The 24,961-nt window shown below is 45.5% G+C and overlaps 1 long non-coding RNA gene across 1 annotated transcript; it reads left to right on the top strand.

Annotated features, from left to right (window-relative positions):
• Positions 1-12,815: 12,815 nt before the first annotated feature.
• Positions 12,816-24,533, top strand: LOC149369740 (uncharacterized). The gene is made up of 3 exons (XR_016285432.1): positions 12,816-13,834; positions 14,943-15,016; positions 24,386-24,533. It is a non-coding gene; the product is annotated as an uncharacterized LOC149369740 (long non-coding RNA).
• The last annotated feature ends 428 nt before the right edge of the window (positions 24,534-24,961 follow it).

Below are 24,961 nucleotides of genomic sequence, written 5' to 3'. Positions count from 1 at the left end.
TCGCGACAGCAGGCCCATTTGTTTTGGCTGTGGCGTTGCCGGACATGTCGCTCACTACTGCCGCAATCATACCTATTCGCCTACTGACGTCATGACGCCATCAGCATACGGAGCTTACACGCAGCACTACCGCATGCAGCCTAGTTCGCCACCATCTTCGTTCACAACTCACAACCAGTCCGCAACGCCGCGCCGCTCCCATTCTCCGCGGCGCCGTTCCATCTCCCCGATGGGCCACCGCGTCAGCCCCAGTGAACCGGAAAACTAGTGAGCGCAGTTCCTGAGGCAAGAGCTGCGCCTTCGGTGAACTTTACAAGGCCTCTGACGTCCCCCGCCAATGTCGTTGATGTAGTAGTAGACGGTGTTGCGATGTGTGCCTTGACTGACACCGGAGCAGCCGTATCAGTTATGGACGCGAAATTTAGCCGCCGCATCAAGAAAGTTCTTACGCCATTCCCTGGTATTTTAGGCGTATTGCTGACGCCCAGCAAATTCAGCCGCTCGCCGCTTGCACTGCACGAATTGCTACCCAAGCCGTCATCTACGCAATTGAGTTGGTGGTGCTCTCCTCCTGCTCGCATGATGTCATTCTTGGGTGGGACTTTGCCGGAACACTCTGCTGTCATAGACTGCGCTCGAGCTCAAGTCACACGCCCTGTCCTACCCGACGACTCCACTGCCGAAACCGCTGAGTATCCGGAGGAACTTCTCCTTTCCCATGATGTCGAACTTCCTGCTTCCTCTTTCGTTGTAGTCTTCCTGTCCTGTATCTCTCCAGCCGGCCCACCCGCCACACCTGTACTCTTTACTCCCTCGGAATTGCTCGTTCGCCGCAGGAACCAACCGCTTCCCTTCGCTGTCCTCACGATGACCTCCGGAAGAGCAACCATGCTCATCAGCAATCATCTGACCTTCCTTTGACTTTGCTTCGTGGTGAATGCATTGGGTACGTAGCATCGGCTGAACTCCTACAAGTCGTTGACGACGTCGAGGCCGATCCTACACCGTCGCTCAATGCTCTCACCCCGGCTCCCCTGTCACCTACCACCCTCTGATGTCCTGTACAGTGCTATCGATGGAGACCTTTATTAGGCGTGCCGTGACCAGCTGCTCACCCTTTTGTGCGAATTTCGTTCGTCTTTTGATGCGTGCCAAACTCCACTCGGCCGTACTTCCGCTGTCACTCATACCATCGATACTGGCACCCATCCTCCTATGCGCCAGCGACCATATCGCGTGTCAGCTCCGGCGCGTCTTGTCATCTCCGAGCAAGTGAACGACATGCTAGAGCGCGGGATTATACAGCCCTCGAAGAACCCATGGTCTTCCCCGGTCGTTCTCGTTCGAAAGAAAGACTGCTCTATCCGATTTTGCGTGTATTATCGACGGCTGAACACTGTAACCCGGAAAGACGTTTATCCTCGGCCACGCATAGATGACGCCCTCGATTGCCTAGAAGGAGCAGAATTTTTTTCGTCACTCGATCTGAGATCTGGTTATTGGCAAATACCCATGGCCGAAGATGATCGCGCAAAAACAGCATTCGTCACGCCTGATGGGTTATATGAGTTTAACTTAATGCCATTTTGGCTTTGCAATGCCCCTGCTACGTTCGAAAGAATGATGGACAATGTCCTGCGTGGCCTACGCTGGAAGACGTGCCTCTGCTTCCTTGACGACGTCGTCGTGTTTTCGGCCGACTTTTCGACACATCAGACTCGTCTGCGCCAAGCGCTCACTTGTCTCACAACCGCAGGCCTGCAATTAAATTTGAAAAATGCCATTTTGGAGCCCCCCAACTGGCCATCCTCTGTTTACGTCGTCTCTAAACACGGCATCCTTCCGCATCCCGCAAAACTTCGTGCAGTTGCCGAATTTCCGAAGCCGTCCACGCCCAAAGAACTGCGCAGTTTCATCGGCCTATGCTCATATTTTCATCGCTTCATCCGGAATTTCGCCACCATCATTTCACCTTTGACGCGACTTCAAGCCAAAAATTCCTTGTCGTCGTGGTGCTCCAAATGTGATGATGCTTTCGCTACAATGCACCGGCTCCTTACTTCACCACCCATACTTCGCCATTACAACCCGAACGCTCCAACCGAGATCCACACGGATGCTACTGGCCTAGTGGCATTGGCATTGGTGCTGTGCTTGCACAACAGAAGCCTGGTTTTCATGAATATGTCGTCGCCTATGCCAGCCGCACACCGTCTAAAGCCGAGATCAATTACGCCGTGTCCGAAAAATTATGTTTGGCCATTCTGTGGGCAATAACCAAATTTCGACCATATCTCTACGGCCGCCCCTTCGACGTAGTCACCGACCACCATGCTTTATGCTGGCTGTCGTCCTTGACGGATCCATCCGGCCGACTTGGTCGTTGGGCACTGCGACTTCAGGAGTACGACATTCGAGTCATCTACCGTTCCCGACGCAAGCACTCTGACGCCGACGCGCTCTCCCGGTCACCGCTACTTGCCAGCGATGCGACCCTGTCCAGCACTGACCCCGTGCTCTCTTCGTTACGGCGTCCAAACATCCATCTGGAGCAACGCAAAGACGCCTGGATAACCTAGTAGAACGTTAAGTTGGGCGAGTTGGTATAGGTTCATGGTTGAAAAACAGCGCACAAAAGACTAGACACAAGAGTAAAGGCGACGACAGGACAAGCGCAGATTTTCATCCATACTCACAACTAAGGCTTTATTTCGAAAACCTGGGTATATAAGGAAGGCGTAATCATGAAAACAAAATTGAACAAACAAAACTATGAGAATGATAAAACTAGCGTGCGCCCGAAGCCCAAAATCTGCCAAGAAACGCGATCTCGTTATCACTTAAAGCAACCGAAGGTTTGCTAACGCAGCCCCGCTGCTCCGTTGCGATGAAGTATGCTTCTGCTACTTCCCGCGTGGTTTGATCTCTGTGAGAATACAACACCATTGCTTGACTTAACAAAGCAGTGCACTTTTTCTTCTTCTTTTTCATCACTGCGCACCCCTTACAATGGGTAACAAGATAAGATTGGTCATTGCCTTTTTCTAAATTGTTGTTGTGTTCTTGCAAAGGCTTGTTCAAGCAACGGCCGGTCTGTCCGATGTAGCGGGCTCCGCAGGAAAGGGGAAAGCTGTAGACCTCTCTCGATAACCTCTCTCGTACATCTCCTTTCCGGCCGCACTACGCCAGCGCCCTCCCGCTCACTTCGTCGTCAAGCCCGCTACTTCACTTTGCAAGACGGTCTTCTTTATCGCCGGCATGACATGCCAGATGGTAGAAGGTGGTTACTTGTCATGCCTCGCCACTTACGCACTGAAGTCTGCGCATCTTTTCATGCCGAGCCCCAGAACGCTCATGCTGGTCTCTTAAAAACATACACGCGACATCGTCACCGGCACTACTGGCGCGGTATGTACACCTTTCTCCGAAAGTACATTCGCTCATGCCTTGACTGCCAACGACGCAAGTCACCATCGCAGCGCATTTCCGGACCATTGCAGCCTTTACCTTGCCCTGCCCGTCCGTTTGAAAGTTTGGGCATCGACCTTTATAAGCCTTTGCCCGCCTGCCTGCCGGATCCCTTGTTTGGTTCTGGGTCCCTTCTGGTCCTCCTGGCCTGTCCTCCAAGTTCCTCACCAAATATCACGGCCCCTACGGTGTTGTCTGTCAGAGTTCCCCCGTGAACTACGTTGTGGAACCGTTGACTCCGTCCTCTGACCACTGCCGCCGTGGCCGTGAAACCGTTCACATCAGCCGCCTCAAGCTTTACCACGAACTTGTGATGTGCACCACGCCGTGAGTCGCCAGGATGGCTCCTCCTTTACCGGGGTCCATTGTGATGACGAAGAAGTGCCCGCGCGGCATCGGGACTGCTCTCGTAGAGCGCGTGCTTCCTGTTGGTGCTGTTGGAACCGCTAACTGTCGGTGCACGCCGTTCCCCGCCTTGTGTTTTGTGCCGTGCTGTGCTTTACATGTGCCCGAAAAACCTCTTACAATTCAAACAAAAGAAATACTTGAAAAATAAATTTTTGTGATCTTTATTTCTTCCTTTGCAATGTCCTCTTACAGGGGCCTCTCCACTACATCGATGCATAGGTAGTCAAGACGGAGACCGGAGACCATGTGGTAGGCGACTATGGCATAGGCTCCAGGAAGAGCAGGGGGCAGTTATTAGAAGAGCTCGCCTAGAGAAATAATTTACGGACCATGAATACCTTCTTGTGGAAACGAAAAACGTGGAGTGGACATGGCAGAGCCCAAAGGTGAGATTAAAACTAATAGACTTCATACTATGCTCTCATCCTGGTGTCATGCAGGTTGTGGAGAGCCTCGGAAAGGCCCGTTGCAGCGACCAAAGAATAGTAAGGTCTCCAATTAGCTTTGATCTAAAGAGGAAAGGGAAGAAATTAGTGAAACCTAAGCCTATTAACGAGTCTGCGATAAGAGGATAAGTACAGCAATTCAGGATATTCCTACAGAACCGTTATAGGCTCTAAATGAGAAAGACAATCTTAGTGTTCAAACAATGAATTATAATCTCACAGGTATCATTACGGAATTCACAGTAGAATTAGGCGGTAGGGTGGCTCCACAGGAAACCAGCAAGCTATCTGAGGATACGACAAATTTCATGAAGAAACGCCAAAGCATGCCAGCGTCTGGCCCTACAGACAGAATAGAACTGGCATAACTATAAAATTTAATAAATATGCTCAAGGCAGCCGACATAAAGTTTAATATCGAGAAAATCGAGCATGCTCTAAACAACGGTGGTGGCACAAAGCAGTGGAGTGGAAACTAGGCATAGGTAAAAACCACATGGTTTATGGAAGTTTTAACGTCCCAAAGCAACTAAAGCTATGATGGACGCTATAGTGAAGGGCGGCGCAAATTTCGACCCCTGGCGTTCTTTAACGTTCACTGAGATCGCACAGTACACGGGAATCTAGAATTTCGCCTTCGTGGAAATTCGACTGCCGCGGCCTGGATCGAACCCGCGTCTTTCGGGCCAGCAGCCGAGCCACAGAGCCACCGCGGCGGCCTAAAACTTAGATATATGCGCTTAAAGACATAGAGGGCAAACTCATTAGCTTCATGCATAAGGCAGTTAAAGTAGCCAAAGAGTCCTACACAAATCTGTACACTAGTCAATGTAATCATAATGTTAATAATATAGGCAGTAGACCGCACCAATGGGACATCCCTCCAATAACAAGAAAGTAAAGAAAGCCATAGGAGCAATGCAAAGGGGGAAAGCAGGTGGTGAAAATCAGACAACAGCAGATCTCTTTAAGGACGGAGGGGAGATTGTGCTAGAGAAACTAACCACCCTGTTTATGCATGCCTTATGACCTCGAGCGCACCAGAAGCTTACAACGACGCGAACATTTCCTGAATCCACAAGAAAGGAGACGTCAAGAAATTGAAAAATTAGACCAATCAGCTTACTGTCCATTGCCTTCAAGCTATTTACTAAGGTAATTGAATATAGAATGAGGACACCTTAAACTTCAATCAATGAAATGATCAGGAAGGCTTTCGTGAAGTATACTTGACAATATTTTATATTCACACTGTCAATCAGGTTATCAAGAAGTATGCAGAATATAACCAATCTCTGTATAAAGCTTTCATTGATTAAGAGGAAGCATTTAGCTCAGTGGAAACCTTAGCAGTCATGTAGGCATTGCGGAATCAGGGGGCAGAAGTGTGTCATGGGAAAATACTGGAAGATATCTGCAACGACTGCACAGCTACCATAGTCCTTCATAAAGTCAGCAATAAAGTTCCAATAATGAAAGGTGTCAGGCAAGGAGACAGGGTCTCGCCAATGCTGTTCACAGCCTGTTTACAGGAGGTGCTTCGAGGCCTGGACTGAGAACAGTTGGGGATGAGAGTTAATGAAGAATACCTAAGTAATTTTTGATTCGCTGATGACATTGCCTTACTAAGTCACTCAGGAGATGAGCTGCAAAACGAGATCATTGAGTTAGACAGGCAGAGCAGAACGGTATGTCTTAAAATTGGCATGCAGAAATCCAAAGTAATGTTCAACTGTCTCGCAAGGGACCAGCAGTTCACAACTGTTAGCAAGGTGTTGAAAGTGGTAAGGAAATACGTCTACTTAGAGCGTGTAGTGGCCGCTGATACGGATCATGAGAAGGAAATAACTGGAAAAATAAGAATAAGGTGGAGCGCATATAGCAGGTTCTCTCGGATCATGAGTGGCAGTTTATCAATATCTCTTCAGGGTAAAGTTTACAACAGCTTTATCTTACAGTTACTGAACTATGGACAGAAACATGGAGGCTAACGAAAAGGGTTGAGCTTAAGTTAAGGAGAGTGCATCGAGCTATGGAAAGAAAAATTTTAAGAGATCGGAAGCGGGCAGAGTTGGTGAGAGAGCAAACGCATGTTAATGGCAGCCTAGTCGAAATCAAGATCAATAAATAGACTTCGGCAGGAAATCTAATGTGAAGGCAAGAAGGTTAATTGGAGCGACGTGCGAGAGGTCGTTGCCCTGATGCGGACATAGTCAGGCCGGCAATGATAATGTATTTATGGCGGAGAAGGGCTTCACCATCAGGGACCTCTTGCAACCTATTAGCGTGCGTCTCAACGTGCCATCACTGAAAAATGGGCACCTTTCAAAGCAAAAAAATTTCGCAGACAATCTATCGCAAGCATGCACATTCATGTGAAGTGTTGGATGCAGTAAGCGAAAGCTTTTCACTATTTTGGTTGGAGTGTCCCCTTTTTATTGCACCTCTTGCAAATCAAATATGGACTCTTGGTACTATCTTGAAAAACATTCAGGCCCTACTGATGAGCCGATGTTAACGACGACATTGCTAGGGAGAAAATGTCGTTATTGTAGTGATGTATTGGTGAGTAGAATTCCTTTATTATTAAGCATGAAATGGTTTTAGCTCCTGTTGTCGGCGGTGTGCTGACGTCACGCCGAGACCGAGCCAACATCCGGGCACAGAAACGAGATCATCCGGGCACTGAAACGAGATCATCCGGGCACTGAAACGATAGCATCCGGGCACCATACGAGATTTAACGAGACTCTACGAGAGAGGGCCGTGGGGGGCCGCTTCCGCGCCGTCCCCAAGGATGGTGCTGCGGTCCCACACTCGCGCATATAAAAGACCGGCCGCTGGGCCTTCAGCTCATGACGTTTGCCCCTTTGGCAGGCAGATGATCGCGGACTATTAGAACGCGCTGCTTATACATTCTTGTCAGGCCTGCGTCTCGTCGTGTCCGCGTACGCTTCTGCATCGTCCTGCGTTTCAATGCCGCCACCGTCATAGCTGTTTAAGCCAAGCAATGGAGCCTGGTGAAGGGGAGGGAGGAAGAGTCTTGCGGAAAGGGATCGCTTTGCGAGTGATACGCCATAGCAGAAGACTGCTCGCCGCTGCCGACAACGCCATGATTATGCGGCCGCTCCCGAAAGCGACCAGGCCGCCACGGTTCGCGGCTGCCTACCTAAGCCCGCACTATTGCAGGCGATCGCTTCGACGCAACAACAAGAGTGTGGTGTGGTGAACACTAGACCCATTTCAAGATTTTGACTAGTACCATCTATAACCAATGTGTTATACCCGTAAACATTTCATGCTTACTCTACTCTCGATTACGGGAGAGGCAGATTTTTGTTTATATTTTTTGCTCTGGTACCACAATATTCAATACAGCTAAGGAGCCACCAGTTTCACGCAAAAGTTATGAATTTGGTAATAAATTGCTCTCCGTTTAAGCTCTTTGCTAGAGATGTCTTTATATGTATGCTAACGAGCATGTCAGCCCTGAGCACGAGCTGCCTGCGCTGCCAAATTATGTGCACTGTTATACTGCAATAAAATACCAGTTTTGCTCGATTCTCAAAAACAGGGTAAATGTGCACATACACAAACAGTAACGACACTACATAATACTTATGGACAGCAAATGAAACAATGCTGCAGTCAATGAAACAAAACAACGTGCTGAGATGGAAGCTTAAGTTGACATTGCACAATTTGAGCAAACGCATAGCCAGAATAACACATAGAGGAAATAAATGCACAAGTCGCAACACTCATGCCCTTTTAACTATGCTTTTGTTTGGATTTTGCGTTTTATTGCAGGAGCATTTACTCAAACTTTCCTACGGGACCTTACAGATAGCAACAACCGTGTGACCTGTGAACTGTGCGGTTAAGTCACGAATGGTGCAGCGTGATTACAACAGAAACAGTCATGCATGGCTCTCAGAGCTTTCCACCTGGACTCGAAATACATACCTTACACACAGATATCCGTTTTGTTGCAAACGCACTACCTCGCGAGGTAAAACCAGCTCACCAAGTTTGCAGCTTGACCTTTAGTGTGATTTTGGCCAAATCTCAAATAAATAAACAAAATAATAAATATTTTCACGAATGACATTCCAACCAGCGGCGGTGCCACCAGAGCAGCTTCGCCGGCGATTGAATGAGAACACTATGCTATCACCGTAGCTGATCACGCCTCGTGCTAAACTACAACACACTCTAGCGCTGTGCATTGCGCATCATGTCTTCGTAAATAGTGCTACCGGCCTAGTACACACATTCCCTCGCTTTGCATTGCACACCCTTTGCATCAACTATTACTACTATCGGACTGATATCATCGTCCCGATGACCCAGCAAAGCAAAACCATGAGCCAACCAGGCTAAACATACGCTTCGCACATCTGCTCGGTTTAATTAACTACGTTAAAACCCTAGCACATTTTTCGGCACATACAACAAAATGCGCCCACTTTAGACCAGCACACACATTTGGGGCATTACGTGTGCATAGTGCTGAGTGTACACTCTCAACTCTGATATGTCATCAGAAAGTTCCGCAAAAATTCCAATGAAAATGGTTCTTCCAGTGACGCTGACAGTTTGCTCCATGGACACTTCGATAAGACAAAAGAATGGATCTTCTTGACCACCATACACCACACGGCCAGGCGTTGTACGCAGCCAAGGGCAACTCGGGTGCACCTTAAGGCCACAATTACGGACTACCACAGGACGGCCAAGATGCTCCGTTACTTAGACGTTCCGTCGAAAAACGCGTGGTTCATTCTTGCTATGACATCTGCATATTGTCACGTAGTGGCGACTTCAGCCCGGCGAACAGAAATACAGCGAGGATGTCTTCGAAACGAAATTCTTTTTTTCGGCTCACTTGCGCTCGCAAAGAACTGAATCACTCGGCGGCGGCGAAGAAACAAGCGTGCTCGGCAGTCGTCGAACAGAATGCCCGCCGCTGTCGGCCGTGCTTTTTTTAAAGCTGATAGCGAACTTTTGAGATAAAGCTTGGAAAGTTACTAGAACATTCTGGCGCAAAGTAGAATCGGCTCCGCCTGGATGCGATCAATCGAGATAAATCTAGGCGCGTCTTGCGTCACAAACGAAGCGATAAAGCGGCGTGCCGGCAGCCTTGAAGCATGAAGAAATGAACACAACAAACAAACGCTACAAAGATTCGCGGCAATATATTTAAAGGGCTGGAAATTGGACGAAATTCAACGAGCGCTAGGAAGTAAACGAAGCAAAATAATTGAGGTATGAATATTTATGTTTGTGCTCGGTTATTTAACTGCTTATGCATTTACTAAGGAGTGAACCTGTAATGCTGATTCATAATAACTGATGATTGTGCATGTTTATGGTGCAATGACATCTGGGACCAAATAGCCCCATCGCAAAGAGTGTTTTTGTGTTCTCAAGGTACGATCAAAGACCCATTTCCAAAGAATTTCACGCTCAAGAAGCAGAATATCAGGCCATGAAAAAGTTTCTACGGTGATTGTCAAAAGTATACAGCCCAAGGGATTTGCTTCTGAACCCTGCAACGCGCTGCACCTGGGTACTTAGAACCCTGATCTCAAGAAGGCGAGAGGAACTTCAGTTTTTAGCCCTCCCAAGCTTAGAGAAGTAGAGGCAGGTAGAGCCGCACTTCCGACTGCGGCACATCGCCAGCCAAGAGACCAGGTTCCTCCATCTCGAGCCCTCCCTGCATCGTGACGTCGCCTAGGGATCAGCGGGTGTCAGCACCCGGCCGGACATGGTCAACCCCTCTGACACGTGACGGTCGGACACGGCCCACCCCTCCGACACGTAGACCGCAAGTCAGCGTCCGAGCGCAGCTCACTGCAGCAGCTCCACACCGCTACAGAGCTCGGTGACAGCCGCCCTTCGCCGCTTCTCGGGCGCATGCACCAGCTGCTTGGAGACCTCTCTGCACAGCAGGAAACTGCTGCATGAATTCTTGCTCCAGCGTCTCCCACAAAACATTGTCCTCGTCCTTGCGGCGCCACTGGACATGTGCCAAAAGCTCGCCGAACTCGCTGACTGAGTGGCGGACTCCTCGCGGGATCCCAGCCTCAGCGTCGTTACCACTTCACCTCCAGTTACTTCTGCAGCCTAACGAGCATAAAAGGGGTCGTCTGGATGCTCTTGCCAGGCGGCTTGATGTCATCACGCCTTTGTCACGCTTGTCTCCGCCGATGTTCCGATCACGCCTTCGCTCACGACGCATTCATGCTCCCCTTATTTCCAAGCATATGAAGCACGGCAAGACACCTCGCCCTCGGCTGTGTTCTGGTACGACAGGACCTTCAGAACCTTTTCCCACTGTTGCACCCACCTGTCCTCCTCTTTGGCAAGTGCTGCGTTCCTGCAGCAGACGGCTGCAAGTGGCGCTTGTGGGCACAAGTCGCAAGCCTTTATAGGCTCATGACTCGCCAGCGTGTCCGTCCGTCCACGCGATTTTCAGAAGCAAACATAAGAAGTCTGTAGTCGACGTCATGGGAGGTCACGCTGTCAATCAAACCTAGTTAAACAACGCGCCACCCCGCATATGGTCGTACACCTTCGTTGCCATAAGTGTACTCCAGTGTGCGAGGTGTTGAAATGGTACCAGTAAGGCGTACCCTTCGTACCCAGATTGTGGGACACATAATTGGCGTATAATGTTTGGAGGGTATCAAACGATTGGGCGCGTTACGGAGCATAAGATTACTAGCCGAATCAAAGGCTAGCTCAATATAGGAATTCGCATCGACGACCTTTGGTTCCCCAAACCGTGACTTCTTGACACTTATAACTTTTATTACGGCAAGACTAATTGACGCAAGACATTCGAGGTGGCGTCAAACGATTCCGCTTCTTGCGCTGTACACGTTTGCAACAAAGGTGTAGTATGCCATAATTTGAAATCGGTTATAACGAGCATACCACAAATGAAAAGCCCCCGCCGCAGCCCTGTTGAAAATTCCAGCAAAAGTCATGTTGGAGAAAACGGTGGGCCGAATGGAAGTGTTGGTTTCCATGTTGGAGAAAACGGTGGGCTGATTGGAAGTGTTGGTTTCCACGCTGGGTGCTGTTGGAGCGAATGGGAGAGATGTTGGATGCACTAATGGCGACTTTGGGCCACCCTGGATTGAGTGGAAATTGTGGTGGCTGCACTGGCACTTTCAGTAAACAATATTGGGCTGAATGGAAACCACGCTGGACACTTCAGTGAACACGGTGGGACGGGATGGGCTTGGTGGTATCCATCGTGATTATCTCGGTGGGCCTGGCAGGCAACACTGGACTATGTGGAAACCACGGTGGGAGCCTATGGATGTGTACAGTCGCGAGCAAAAAATATTAGCACAGATCACTGGCGATCAGAATTCGTATATCTCACCACGCGGCGCTGCGGTAGGCAGAACTGCCTAACGGGCCGTTTCCATGTTTGCAGCCTAGGGGGGGGGGGGGGGGGGGGTGGCAGGAAGTAAGCTTTATCAAGCGTGCACCGCCCGAGCGTTGAAGTGCCAACCCTACGTGACTGTGCTTGCGGAATTTATTTTGGCTCGGTTATCATGAGCACAGATGGCTTCTTTTTATTACTGTTTTTTTATGTCCGCGATGGTTTGTCAAAAGGAACTCGCGGGAACAATAGATGATAGCGCTGCTTTTAGTCAGCAGTTTTGCTGTCCGTGGCAGTCCGCTAATTTGCTGTCCGTGGCAGTCCGCAGTAATTTTACTGTCCGTGGCAGACCCCCTTAATACTGTAGAATGGGAACGGCCCGGCACTCCCGTTATCAGCCTCTCCGCCACCCGCAGTGCCAGGCGTTGTCATTCCGGCGCTCTGGTGTTCCGTCATGTGTGCTAATCTTTTTTACCCACGACTGTACCTACTTGTTTGGCATGGCACAAACCATGGCTGTATTTGAATGGCCGATGCTGGGCAGCAGATACTGCATATGCATGTGCCTATATGGTTGACAAAATGAAACTCATCAATGCACTAACAATCTCAGTGGGTCAAATCCATCAAACGTACACTTGGCACTTTATGCTGTTAGAATAAAAACTGCAAGACAAATTTCTCTTTTTTTACACGTGCATTTGTTGACTTGACAGTTTCAGAAAAATTTTTTAAAAAGTAACGACTTATATACTTGGGCTTAGATTATCATTAGCAAAATATTTGAGAAAAAGTTTAACTTCATTGTTCACAAAATAATAAATTGCAGGTTTGCAGAGCCCTGCATGCCTGAATCTGAACACTCAATTTCATTCAGAAAATTTTATTGAGCGTGCATTTCAAGACATATACTAATTCAATTAACAAATTGTTAACCACATAGCTGGCCACACAGCTTCTTTGTAGAAGGGTTACGAATACAAATATATACACAGAATATTTCGACAAGGCTGCACTCTTATACATGCACCTCGGTACACAATTACCAGTACAACACTGTTTTTCAAAATAGAAATGCAGATATATAAATACAATATGAGGATATAAATTACACAGCATATTTCATACTAAGAATTGATTTGGTTTTCACGTTGGATGAGAGAACTCCACTATAAAAAATGCACACCTTCACTGTAGTCTCAAGAAAGCATATACCGTGGAGGTTGTTCTCTCGACGCGCGTTTCAACGCTGCCGCCTCTCACGTCGTGCTGCCGATCAAACAGCGTCACCATGTTTTTACGACAACCTACTCTCTACGACTGCTACGTTGGGTATTTTGTTAGCCTTGCTGATCTCCCATCAATATAAAAAAAAACTTCCCCATACAAACAGAAATCGGCATGTAATTTCGTGAATGAGCAAAGCAGCAAGCCATACTGCCGTGAGAACTCAGGCATTTTTCAACCGCAGCGCAAGCAACAGGTCGTTAATTCGCGCGTTTCTACCAGTGGTAATTGCTCGCAATCGCTGCAATTTCTGTGGATGCCGATACGGCTGAATACCCAATAAAAATACCAAAAATAAAATAAAAAGTAGGATACAAGCTTTTTCACAACGAAACCGAAACAAAAACTGGTTGTCACCGCCAGGTGGCTGCCGGTAGCTGTTTTTCTGTATAACCCTCATGGCGGTTCGGGTGCTGCGTCGCGTGCATCGCGCTTCGGCGCTTGCTACAATTCGCTACTTGGATTGTGAGCCGTCGTGAACTGTGTTGTGGTTTGCGTGTGTTTCTTCTTGCTCAAGGGTGCACAATCGCGCAGTGCTGTCGACGTAGCCTATTCGAGGCAAAGTGTCATTTTTCTGGTCTCTCTAACTTTTCAGTCTGTGCGCTTCTTTGTGTAGTCCAGGATGGGTGTCCAGGCACAAAGACGCGCGGGCAGTGTCGCGGTGGAAATGTTCCAAATAAGGCCCGGAATATTTTCTTCTGTGTGACTACGTGGTAGAGAGTGCCGGCTACGTAGCACTCGTGCTGAAATCTCACTGGTTGGTGTAGTGCCCGTGACACGAAGGCAAACAGCGTTCTGCACGACTACGCAATCATCTGAAAAGGTAAGCAGTACTCGTGCATTATCCGAAGCATATAATGCTGGAACGGTGACCTGTCGTACTGCTGCAGTATTCGTGTTCAATGCTATAAACAGCGTTTAAGGCGCTTTTGTTGTCGCCGCGGTGAGTTGCTCTGCCAAGAATTGTCGCTGTCGGTACTTGTTTTGGCGAAGGGGATGCGACCGTGCGTGCGCTAGCTTTGCATGATTTTGGTATGCGCATGTTTGCGCGTTTTGTTTCTTGTTGAGCACAGATTTGTCCTCGTATATGCCTCGTTCTACGCGTTTCTGCCCATGCTTGTTCACACCACCGCGCACGTTTCAAGGACCGGCACTTTGGCTGTGCGTAAAATGTATGATTGTCTTTCAAGATAGCGTTAGCACTTTGAGGGGGATTGAAACACTTTTTATTCGCCGCGGTTTTTGCTTGGCCCTAGACTGTTGAACCTTAGGTCGTGGGGTCGATCCTGATGGCAGTAGCCGCATTTCGATTTAGGTGAAATGAAAAAAAGAATGCCCCTGTGCTGTGCGATGTCAGCTCACGTTAAGAAATTCTAGGTGGTCTAAATTAATCCGGAACCCTCCAATACGATCAGTGCCCATTTTCCGCATCTGAATTCAAACCCCACTATAAAGAAAGCACTGTCTCAGGTTGCAGTTACCAACGAAAGTTAATTTCCGGCCGTCAGGATCTAATTTTTAAATGAGTATGTGAAGATTTTTTTTTTTTATGATACCGATAGCGTTTCTGGCTACCCAGAGTATAGGATCTTGCATTTCGATCACTCTGCTGTTTGAAAATTGGTTTCTGAGGAAAACAAGTGACGCAATAATTGTCTCAGTTATTACGATGTTTATCTACGCTTTCGAACGCAGATTTGTTTTGCTCATAGCAAGATTCCTTTACTAGTGCTAGGGGAACTGATGCATTTTAAACAGGGTAGTTTTCCTTTGTATTGAGGCGTATACTTGGGCAAGTATATTTGCGTATACTTGGGCAAGTATATTTTTCGTGATCTTTTTACATTCATGTGATATTCACTGTTGGACCGAGTTCGCATGCTTGTTTTTGTACTCCTGTCATAGTGATAATGGAAAATTGGTATCTGCAGGTGGCACATCTGTCTTCCAGTCCGAGTCAATGGCATGGATTTTGTGGCCACCAGATGAAGTCAAAAGCTGTGTTGTAAGTTGTTACTGCATTGTGCTTTGTTCTTGTGGTTGCCATGAAATGTTCTCTTACTTTCATTGCTCTTTTCCTTAATGCTACTGCTTGGAGCAGTTTGGATTGCTCTGGCCTGATATGTTTACATGTTTATATGAGTAATATTAGTTGGCTGTCAGAATGGGCCGGTTGCAGGCCATTTGAAGTTTTACATTCAATATTGCTCGTCTTTTAACCGTTGCATTCTATGCATGAAGTGCGAAATGTCTGCATGTTCTTGGCTGCATTATGTGATACTATTTGACTACGAATATTAACATTATGATGCATGTGTGTTAACCTAAATATGTGTTTTTATGCCACTCATCGCATGTCACAGATGTAAAAGAAAAAGTGCACACATGAGAACTGGTTTCATTACTGCTGCCTTGTTTTTGCTAAGCATGGAGAGCTGAGCTAATTGGTTCTGGGTAGAATTATGAGACATCATTCCAGTGTACAAAAACACATGAACGAAGAGAGTAGACTCCATAGACCCCATACTTCAACTGAGGTTGATTCCACAACATGAGCTTTTTACATGCAAAGTGGTACTAGTGACCCCTGTGGCTGAAAAGTGTTTCCTCGACCAGGTAACAATTATTCAATGTTGCAAAAACAAAAACATAGGCGTAAGGTTAGCTTGTCACTCAAGTTGAATGCATTGGCGTGACTAAACATTGCCTACCTGGCTGACCCAACACACATTTGCGTTGAGATAATCTATTTCTTTTTCTGCCTGCCTGCTCCAGTCGCCTTACTTCGGCATTGACGCTGTCACGACTCTGTGACAGCATCAATGCGCAAGTAAGGAGACTGGAGCAGGCAGTTTTCACAGGAGAAATTGTAGCCTTAGTGGTAGAAAGCCAGGTTCGAGAGATGAAGTGTGCTGGGCAGCGCAAGCCGGAAGACAACGCACATTCGCAACAGTGACCTGTCATTGTGCCCTATTGCCATCAGGTGTCACACCGCCTCAAGAAGGCCAGTGACAAACACGATGTACATGTCGTATTTTCAGCTTGGGAAAGCTGGGATGCATGTGCCACCTGATAAATGACGTTACGAAAAAGCCTGCCTACAAAACTAAGCACACCAAACCCCTCGTTAAACATGAGGTTGACATGGTGTACAGCATCCTCCTTGCCTGTGGCAAACATTACATTAGACAGACGAGGCTTGCATCAATGAACGCTTGCTTGAACATTGCAGGACAGCTGATTCATTAAGTGGCAGAGGTCATTTAGCTGAGCACATTCGCCTTTGCTTGCACAAGCGAGCATGCAAGGCGTTTTTGAAAGAAACACATGCCTTGTGCAAGTTTAGCACTTGAAAGGGCTGGGAAATTTTTTAAGCCTTTTGTATCTCTGTTGAAAAAGAGAATTACGTCAGCAGCCCTTCTGCAGCGCTCCAGAAAAAGAAATAGATTATCTGGAGGCAAATATGTTTGTTGGGTCAGCCAGGTAGGTGATGCATAGGCGTGCCGATGTGTTTAATGTGAGTGGCAAGATACCTTTACCCCTATGTTTTTTTGTGTTTTGGTTTTTGCCGTCCTGAATAATTGTTATCTGGTGGCGGAAATACTTTTCAGCCCCAGGGATCACTAGTACCCCTTTGCACATAAAAAGCCTGTGTTGTGGAATAAACCTCAGTTGAAATATGGTGTCCATGGAGTCTACTCTCTTCATCCGTGTGATTTTGTGTGCCGGAATGATGTCTCATAATTCTCCCTTGTTTTCAGTGAATAAGGAGGGCTTCTGGTGTCTCTTTTTTTGTATGTGATGGTTATAACAAAGTGGCTACCCATAAACTGTCATTTTGGGCTTAATTGAAGGATCCTTGGGAATTTGTTTGACAGCATATTCCATGGGCACTTTCTTCAGAAAAATCAGTTATTTGTTACCCATTTCACTGCATTAACCATTGCTTCTCATCATGTCTCAAAAGTCATTGATAAGCACAAGCTTTCGAGTACCTGAGGGCTGTGTGAGAAGCCTTCTGACATACTTTAAACTACTGAGGATATCTGAAGACAGATTTTACCAATAATTGTTAGCCAATCCAAACCTCTTGGTTCTATCCCTGACAACCTGAAGCTGACCTGTCAATAATTAAGGCTGGAAACCGTTCTGATCCCCAAACTGTTCTCCTATTTTATTGATGTGCATTTTGCATGAACTGTTAGAGCACGAAATGAGTCCGCATATTACTTGCCACCATAATTCAAACTAATATTTCTATACCACTCATCACGGCTCCCATTCTCTTTACTAATGTGCAATCCAACTTTTTGAATTCACAACAGATTTTCACCCAAATTTAGATTCTTTATTTTAGGCAAGTGTCATCGACTTGAATTTCTCCAAAGCTTTTCATGTTTGTCATTATAACCTTTTAGCTACACTCTCATGCTTGAGCCTTCATTCTTTGATATTAGTGTAGATTCATTGCTTCCTGTTCTACGGCTGGCCTTAAAAAACTTGTACTTCTTCTCTTATGAAGCCCAGCATATCAATATGCAAAATCATAAGGCGTCCCTCATCCTGAGTCACTTTGGGATGTTAAACCCCCATAAACCAAACCAAGCACATTACTAAAGTACATTAATATTAGCCATTCAATAACAGTCTTTGTCTTTATGTCCCAACCTTGTCTTTATGACTGCATTATTCTGAAGGATGCCCCAACTATCTCAGCTACTCTGACTGTATTGACTTTTGCAAGACGGATGAATGGGCTTGTTTGTAATTCATTATGTCAAAACAGCGCAAAGAAGAGAAAGATGAGGAAGGAATGCGACGGTGCGAGTGCTGACTTTCAAGAAGGTTTATTGGAAAGCACATCAAAATATATACACTGTGGCCTAAAAAAAGAATGAAGAAAGGGTGCCTTGTAACATTCACTTTGGATCTGTCAAAAACAAAACGAAAGTTGAATATGAAGCATTTAAGAGCATGAACTCTTTCTTAGGGAGCGATAAAGAAGGTGTGTTAACACATTGATTGCGTTTTTTCTACAATTTCAGTGGCCTCGATCATCTCATGCACAAACTTTTCTGTGTCTGTCTATCACAATGCAGCACAAGAAATTACGCCTCACAGCATAAAGGATGTGGCAAACGATCGCAGTCGCGACAATGAAACATCAGATTCCCCCTGCTAGCTTTGTTCACATCGTAACGGTGGTCTTTTGACCTCTCATTGGCACCTCTGCTAGTTTCTTGCTGAAGTTGATACATTAGCCAGATGGTTCAACTTTAGATTATTACATAGTTTCTTGGCTCTGGACATTGCTATTAACAAATCAGCTGTTGTGTGACACTTGAACTCAGAATTAACTGCCTCCGTTGCCTTGGACAGAAAGACGCCTTTAGACATGACCACAAAACCACCTTCTTTATCAGCAGTTGAATGCGATAGGGCCCACCGTCTTAAACCCGTTACAGTTCAGCCTGCGGGCAAGTTTCTGGCATGGTTCAAACCACGACACCCCATCAACCAACGCCCCCTGAAACACACCTGTCACGCTCAGGTCCAGGCACAGGAAGGCAAGACGTCAAAGTATGGCAAACAGCTCCAGAATAGTCCTCTTCGAAGGAACAATGGCAAATTTTGGCCCGTATATGCTTCAAGCAGCAGACGAGGCAGCAACTCAGTGTCGACATTGTGTACCTTGTTTTCAGACACTCGTGCCTTGGCTTCTCTGCTCCGGGCTAGTGAGCGCAAAGTGGCTGCAAAGTGGCATTCCAGATGGCTTTCACCTGGTCAACGGTGCGTGACACCGTCAACCAGCCACTCCCTGGCTTGTTTTCAGGCACAAGAGTTTGACAACAAGGTGCACACCTTCAGCTTGGAGTCGCTGCCTCGTCTGGTCCTTGAAGTGCTTATGGACCAAAATTTTCCGTTCCTTCGAAGAGAACTATTGTGGAGATGCTTGCCATGGTTTGACGAGTTGCCTTTTCCACGCACAGACCTGAGTGTGACAGGTGTGCTTCGGGATGTTTTGATGCAGTGTCACGGTTTGAACCCTCTTTAGGAACTTGCCCACAGGCCGAACTGTGTCGTATTTAAGAGGGTGGGCCCTCTTGCTTTCAACTGCTGATAAACGGTGGTTTTGTGGTCGTATCGAAAGGCGCCTGTCAGTCCAAGGCCACAGATACAGTGTATTCTGAAGTTGAGTGCCACTTACTATCTGATTTGTTAAAAGCAAAGTCCAGTGCCAAGAAACATTAACAATCTAGAGTTTAACCATCAGGCTAATGCCATCAACTTCAGTAAGAAAAATTGTCCAGCTATCTTCTTTACCGCAAAGACCCATAAAGGTGACTGCTCCTTGAGGGTTGTAGTTTAAGAGAATGGAACCTGTCAGAAACAAATCGCCTTCTCTTTGCGACATAAAATTAAGTTGCTGAGCATTGATGACTCCTCTCGTGTAAGATCTGCAGAGAAAGTAACGCAGTTTCTACACAATAACTCTCGCACCAGTTTCATGGGGTGCTATGTTGACATCAAGGATTTATATTACGCCATCCCTCAATCAGGATCAATAATGTGTTGAAGAATTCATTAACCTAAATGGAGCAGTGGCATTCCAAACGTCTCAGGCGTTTTGGTGAATAATTTTGTCGCACTTTTAAGCTCATACCTTCAGTCCACCTTTATTACATTTCAGAATAGCTTGTTTTTGCAAAAAAAACTATTAGCGCCGCTGTTACGTGGCTTATTGCAGGATCTCCAATCCTGACGAAGCATTGTCTAAGGTGAGAGAGGAGTTCAGTCAAAGCCTCAGTCCACTTTGAATCACCACTGAAATTATAGAGGATAATATGTCATCACATTTATTGGATCTCAATCTTGGGTGGTTACACTTGTTGGGCTTACGAGCCAAGGGAAAACAAGCTACTTTTACCATTTTCTTCGGTTCAGTCTAAGCTGGTCAAGAGGTGTCACTAACCTTTGCTTCAAAAATTCCTTAATGAAATCCTGTTTGATTGCCATGACATCCAGTTTTGCCCAGCTCATATGCCGTTTGTCCTTTACTGGATATTTAGAACCTTTGTCAGTGTCTTTAGCCGATTGCTTTAAGCAGAAGTTGAAACATTCTTTTTGTGCCCCCGTCGAGACTGTAACTCCCAAAAGGAAGTTTGTACGTACCTTTCTCTACATCCACAATTGGTCGCACCGGTTAAATAGGCAGTCGAGTTGGCGTCGATATTGTTTTTCTAACCCTATGAAGTTTCAGTACCTGTAGTCAACCGAGATTATCCATCAGAGTCTCTTCGTGCACTGCACAGAAGACATAGTGTGTTCGAACGCCTTGAAATGCGGCTATGTTTACAGTGGGAAAACAGGCAAGTGTGTCACTGAGAGGTTTAAAAGACCACCACGACGATGTGAACAAAGCTTGCGGGAGAACTTTGATGATTCACTGTCGCAATTGCAATTGTTTGCCAGATCCTAAACGCTGTGAACCGGAATTCATGTTCTGCATTTTGCCTGACAGACACAGAAAAGTTTGTGCGTGAGATAATCGAGGCCACTGAAATTTAAAAAAAAACCGTAATCACTGTGTTAGCACACCTTCTTTACGCTTCCTAAGGAAGAGTTCATGCTCTTAAATGCTTCTTTGTCAGTTTTTGTTTTGTTTTACACTCATGCAATGTGGTTGACACAAGGTGCCCTTTGTTCGTTGTTTTTTTTAGGCCACAGTGTATATATTTTGACGTGGTTTCCAATACACATTGGCGATAGTCAGCACTCATGCCATCATATTTATTCCTTCGTTGTCCTTGTCTTGTCTGCATTGTTTTGTCACAACGTATTGACCTCCTTTCCCACCTCTAGGGTTAATGGTATGGAGAAACCTTAACCAGATGCAGCCCCACATACTTGGAGCATGTCACGATACATGCTGCTGGCACCACAAGGGCACTCGGGTTTATCAGGAGATGTCATGATCTGTGTGCTCTTGCCATGCTGCGCAGTTTATGCATAAAAATTTTATTGATTCCAAACTGAAGTATTCCCTAGCTCTTTCAATTTTGCACCAAACTGTTTGATGCTACGCCACCAACTCCCTTTAATCCAACAGCGACACTTGGTACAGCATATGTGTAATCAGTCATCTCATTTGACCACCAGACATCACTGCATAAAAGGGGAAACGCTCGTTTAGGTGTGTTCCATATACTCTACAATACTTTTCCACAACTTAATGTTAAATGTTGCTGCCCCGCTTCAGACCAGGATGCCATCACAACTAGATCAAGAAATTTTTCCTGTTCCCATTGAAGAATAAATCAAATCAAAGTTTATTTCCCATCTAGCACTACAGATGGAGGAATCGTAGAAAAAAGCTGCCCTTGGGCAGCTTGACGAGTCTACAATCCTTATTATTGACAGGGAGGCAACACAAGAGTTTATACAATTTTAAAAAACAAGCACATCAAGGAAGCACCGGAGAATACACGAAACAGCAATATGTATACATAATGAAACTTAAACAATGTTATGCAAAAACAAATTATGTAGTTCATGACGTGAAAAAGAAAACAAATCGAGGTTAATGTGGATATACCTATTTAGAAGAGATGGAAGTGTGTACTGAAGGCATTCCCTACCAAGATTTAGTCGAGGTGTTGGCACTGTCCATTCTTCGCCACGTCTTGTTGGATAGACTGATTCTTTTTTCCTTAGTTCTGCAAAATTTTTAAGATTTGTTACATTCTTCTTGATTTCTGTTTTAAAAGTAACACTGAGGCGATATTTATAAAGATTATGTGCTTTAATAACTCTGGAATGACAAAAGAAAGCTGCACTGGGATGTCGGAACGGTAAATTATATGCATTTCGGAGATATCTTTTTTGCATTAAATGAATACGTTCAAGGTTAGTGAATGTTGTAGTGCCCCACACCAACTGGCAATAGTTTAAATGCGAGTTGAATATTGAATTGTATACCAGCATCTTAGTTTTTGTGGGAAGTATGTATTTTAGACGGCCTATAACACCAGTGATTTGAGCTATTTTGTTCAAGATATAATTGACATGATAATCCCATGACATACTGGCAGAAAATATGACCCCAAGGCATTTAAACTGCTCAACAATTTCTACAGCCCGCGAGTTTAATATAATATTCTCGTGCAGTGGGATAACTTTATTTTTCGGCCTAAATATGACAGCTTTGGTCTTACTCTCATTTATTTGCATCAGGTTAACTGCAGACCAGACCTCAAGAGGCATTGTGGCATTACATTGTTTGATAAGTTCATGAACATTTTCACCCGAAAAAAATACGCTCGTATCGTCTGCATAGATGGAAAACTTTGTATTATCGCTAATGTTGACAATATCGTTTCGGTAAATATTGAAGAGTAGAGGCCCTAGCGTACTGCCTTGGGGGACACCGTAGAAGAGCGGCTTCGGTTCAGACTGTATACCATTTATGTACACCACTTGCTGTCTAAACGACAAATAAGAACTTAACAATGAGAGCGCTTTTTCTCGGATACCATAGTAGTGTAATTTATTTAGTAAGATTTTATGATTTACCAGGTCAAAAGCCTTTGAGAAGTCCACAAATACACCAATGACAATAGATTTGTTTTCAAGTTGCTTTATTATATATTCCTTTTGTTGGAGTAATGCAAGTTCAGTGGATTTGCTTTTGCAGAAGCCAAACGGAAATGGTGTTAGCAAGTTAAATTTATGGATGAAATTTGACATTCTTAGATGCAGCATTTTCTCAAATGCTTTCGAAAACACTGGCAAAATAGAGATTGGTCTGTAGTTGGCGAGGGCGTTGCGATCTCCTTTTTTGTAAAGAACAACAACTTTTGCTAATTGCATTTTTTCCGTAAAAACTGCAGTTTCTAAACAGATGTTAAAGATGTGAGCAAGTATGGGAGCAATTATGTCAACTACATGCTTGACTGGCCGTATTTGGATATCATCAATGTCACAGCTACTGCTATTGTTAAGATTTGTTATCACCGACACTACTTCGTCTACCGTGACTGGTTGCAGAAAAATTGTTTCATCATTCTGAATTCGAACATATTTGCAAGCGTCAGATCCGGCAGCACGTGTTATAGCACGGGTAGCCAAGCTCGTTAAAAAAGTATTGAATACATTAGCCAGTTCGACGCCAGAAACTTCCTTTCCATCAATATTTAATTTTGTTAATGCAGTGCGTGAACTGTCCCGCTGCAGAAGTGTATTTAATCTCGACCATAGTACACCATTTCGAACATTCTTAACATCTAGAAGTGACACGTGATAGGCTGTTCGTGTAGACCGCAGTTTTTTAGTCAATTTGTTCCTATATTTCTTAAATACCGCAAGGTCCTCAACCTTCCGGCTGCTCAAAAATTTTCTGTACAGCTTGTCTTTCATTTGTATTTCTCCGCGAAGCTCTGGCGTTACCCATGGCTTGCGGATTCTGCGACTTTTCACGCGTGTTACAAGAGGAAAGCAGTCGTGATATATCTGTTTAAAGCAATCGACAAACGTATTATAGGCAACATTTGCATCATGAAGTTCAGCTATCTTACTCCAATATACTTTCATGAGCGCATCCCTAAAGGATTTCAATGATGATTCTGTAATAGCTTGGTATGTGATTGATGTGGACTTACTTCCTATTGTACTAGCGTTCTCAATGCAAGCAAACACAGGAAGATGGTCACTAACACAACAAGATAAAACACCAGAAAAAGCATTCAGCTGCATAGAGTTAGTAATAATTAAATCGAGAATAGAATGGCCTTCGCTTGTGACTCTACCTCACCACATTTTCGTTGCATGTGGTCCCTCAAAATTATGGAAATAAGTGATATCGCTTGGAGCATTGACACTGGTTTGTTTTACCTTTTCTTTGCTGCTGTTTTTATTTTTTGCAACTGATGTATCAATGGATTGTATGCCTCTTTTCGTAGTGTATCGTCTGCGACATCTCAGCTGTGCTACTGCAGTCACCGTTCTGATGTTACCTTTATATTGTCCCTCTTATTAATACCCCACTAAAAGCCTTCAGAGGACAAAAAACGATGGCTTTTTTATTTTGCTCATTATGGCACACGTCAGGCTTATGTTTAGGGATATAGGAGAGGCCTTTGTCTTGCAGTGGTGCTAGTTATGCTGCTGATGATGGTACTTAATGACGAGCATATGATATATTGAATAAGAACCTCAAATTATTTTTCTTTTTGAGTGCGAATAGCTTCAGTGGTTCTTGATTTAGGCTCACTTTATTCCTGTGGCCACAATACGGAGTTTACTTTTTTAGCACTCTAATACTGGCAAGAATAAAAACTTGTGGATCCTAATTCTTTCATTTCAATCTTTTCTGCAGAGTGCATCGCCCAGTTTTCCCAAGCCCTCATGCACCGGTGGTACATCAACAAGGCTGTTTCATGGGGCCCAGCTGCATTGACAAGTGGCTAAAGAAGAGCAAGAGGAGCATGAACACAAAATAAAACTGGCTGTAGGAGCTTCATCTATTTTGAAATTTGCTGTCTCATTGCGACAGACATAACATTGCTGCATGGCCCCTGCCCCAACATCTCCCAGTCATTCCAACATGCCCAGTCATTCCAACATTACCAGTCATTCCAACATGCCCAGTCATTCCAACATGCCCAGTCATTCCAACATGCCCAGTCATTCCAACATGCCCAGTCATTCCAACATGCCCAGTCATTCCAACATGCCCAGTCATTCCAACGCATTTTCCATTACCATAATCCACCAAGGTTTCCAGTGTTGGTTTCCAATATTTACATCATTGCCTTTTTTCCAATAGGGAGTGGCTCAGTGGTTACGGCGCTCGGCTCCTGACCCAAAAGACGCGGGTTCGATCCCGGCTGCGGCGGCTGAATTTCGATGGAGGCGAAATTCTGGAGGCCCGTGTACTGTGCGATGTCAGTGC

The sequence above is a fragment of the Amblyomma mixtum genome, chromosome 1, assembly GCF_055824585.1.
Source record: "Amblyomma mixtum isolate Tamu chromosome 1, ASM5582458v1, whole genome shotgun sequence".
NCBI classification, from domain to species: Eukaryota; Metazoa; Arthropoda; class Arachnida; order Ixodida; family Ixodidae; genus Amblyomma; species Amblyomma mixtum.
Note: the sequence above shows the minus strand (reverse complement) of the source record. Positions and strands in the feature narration are given on the sequence as shown.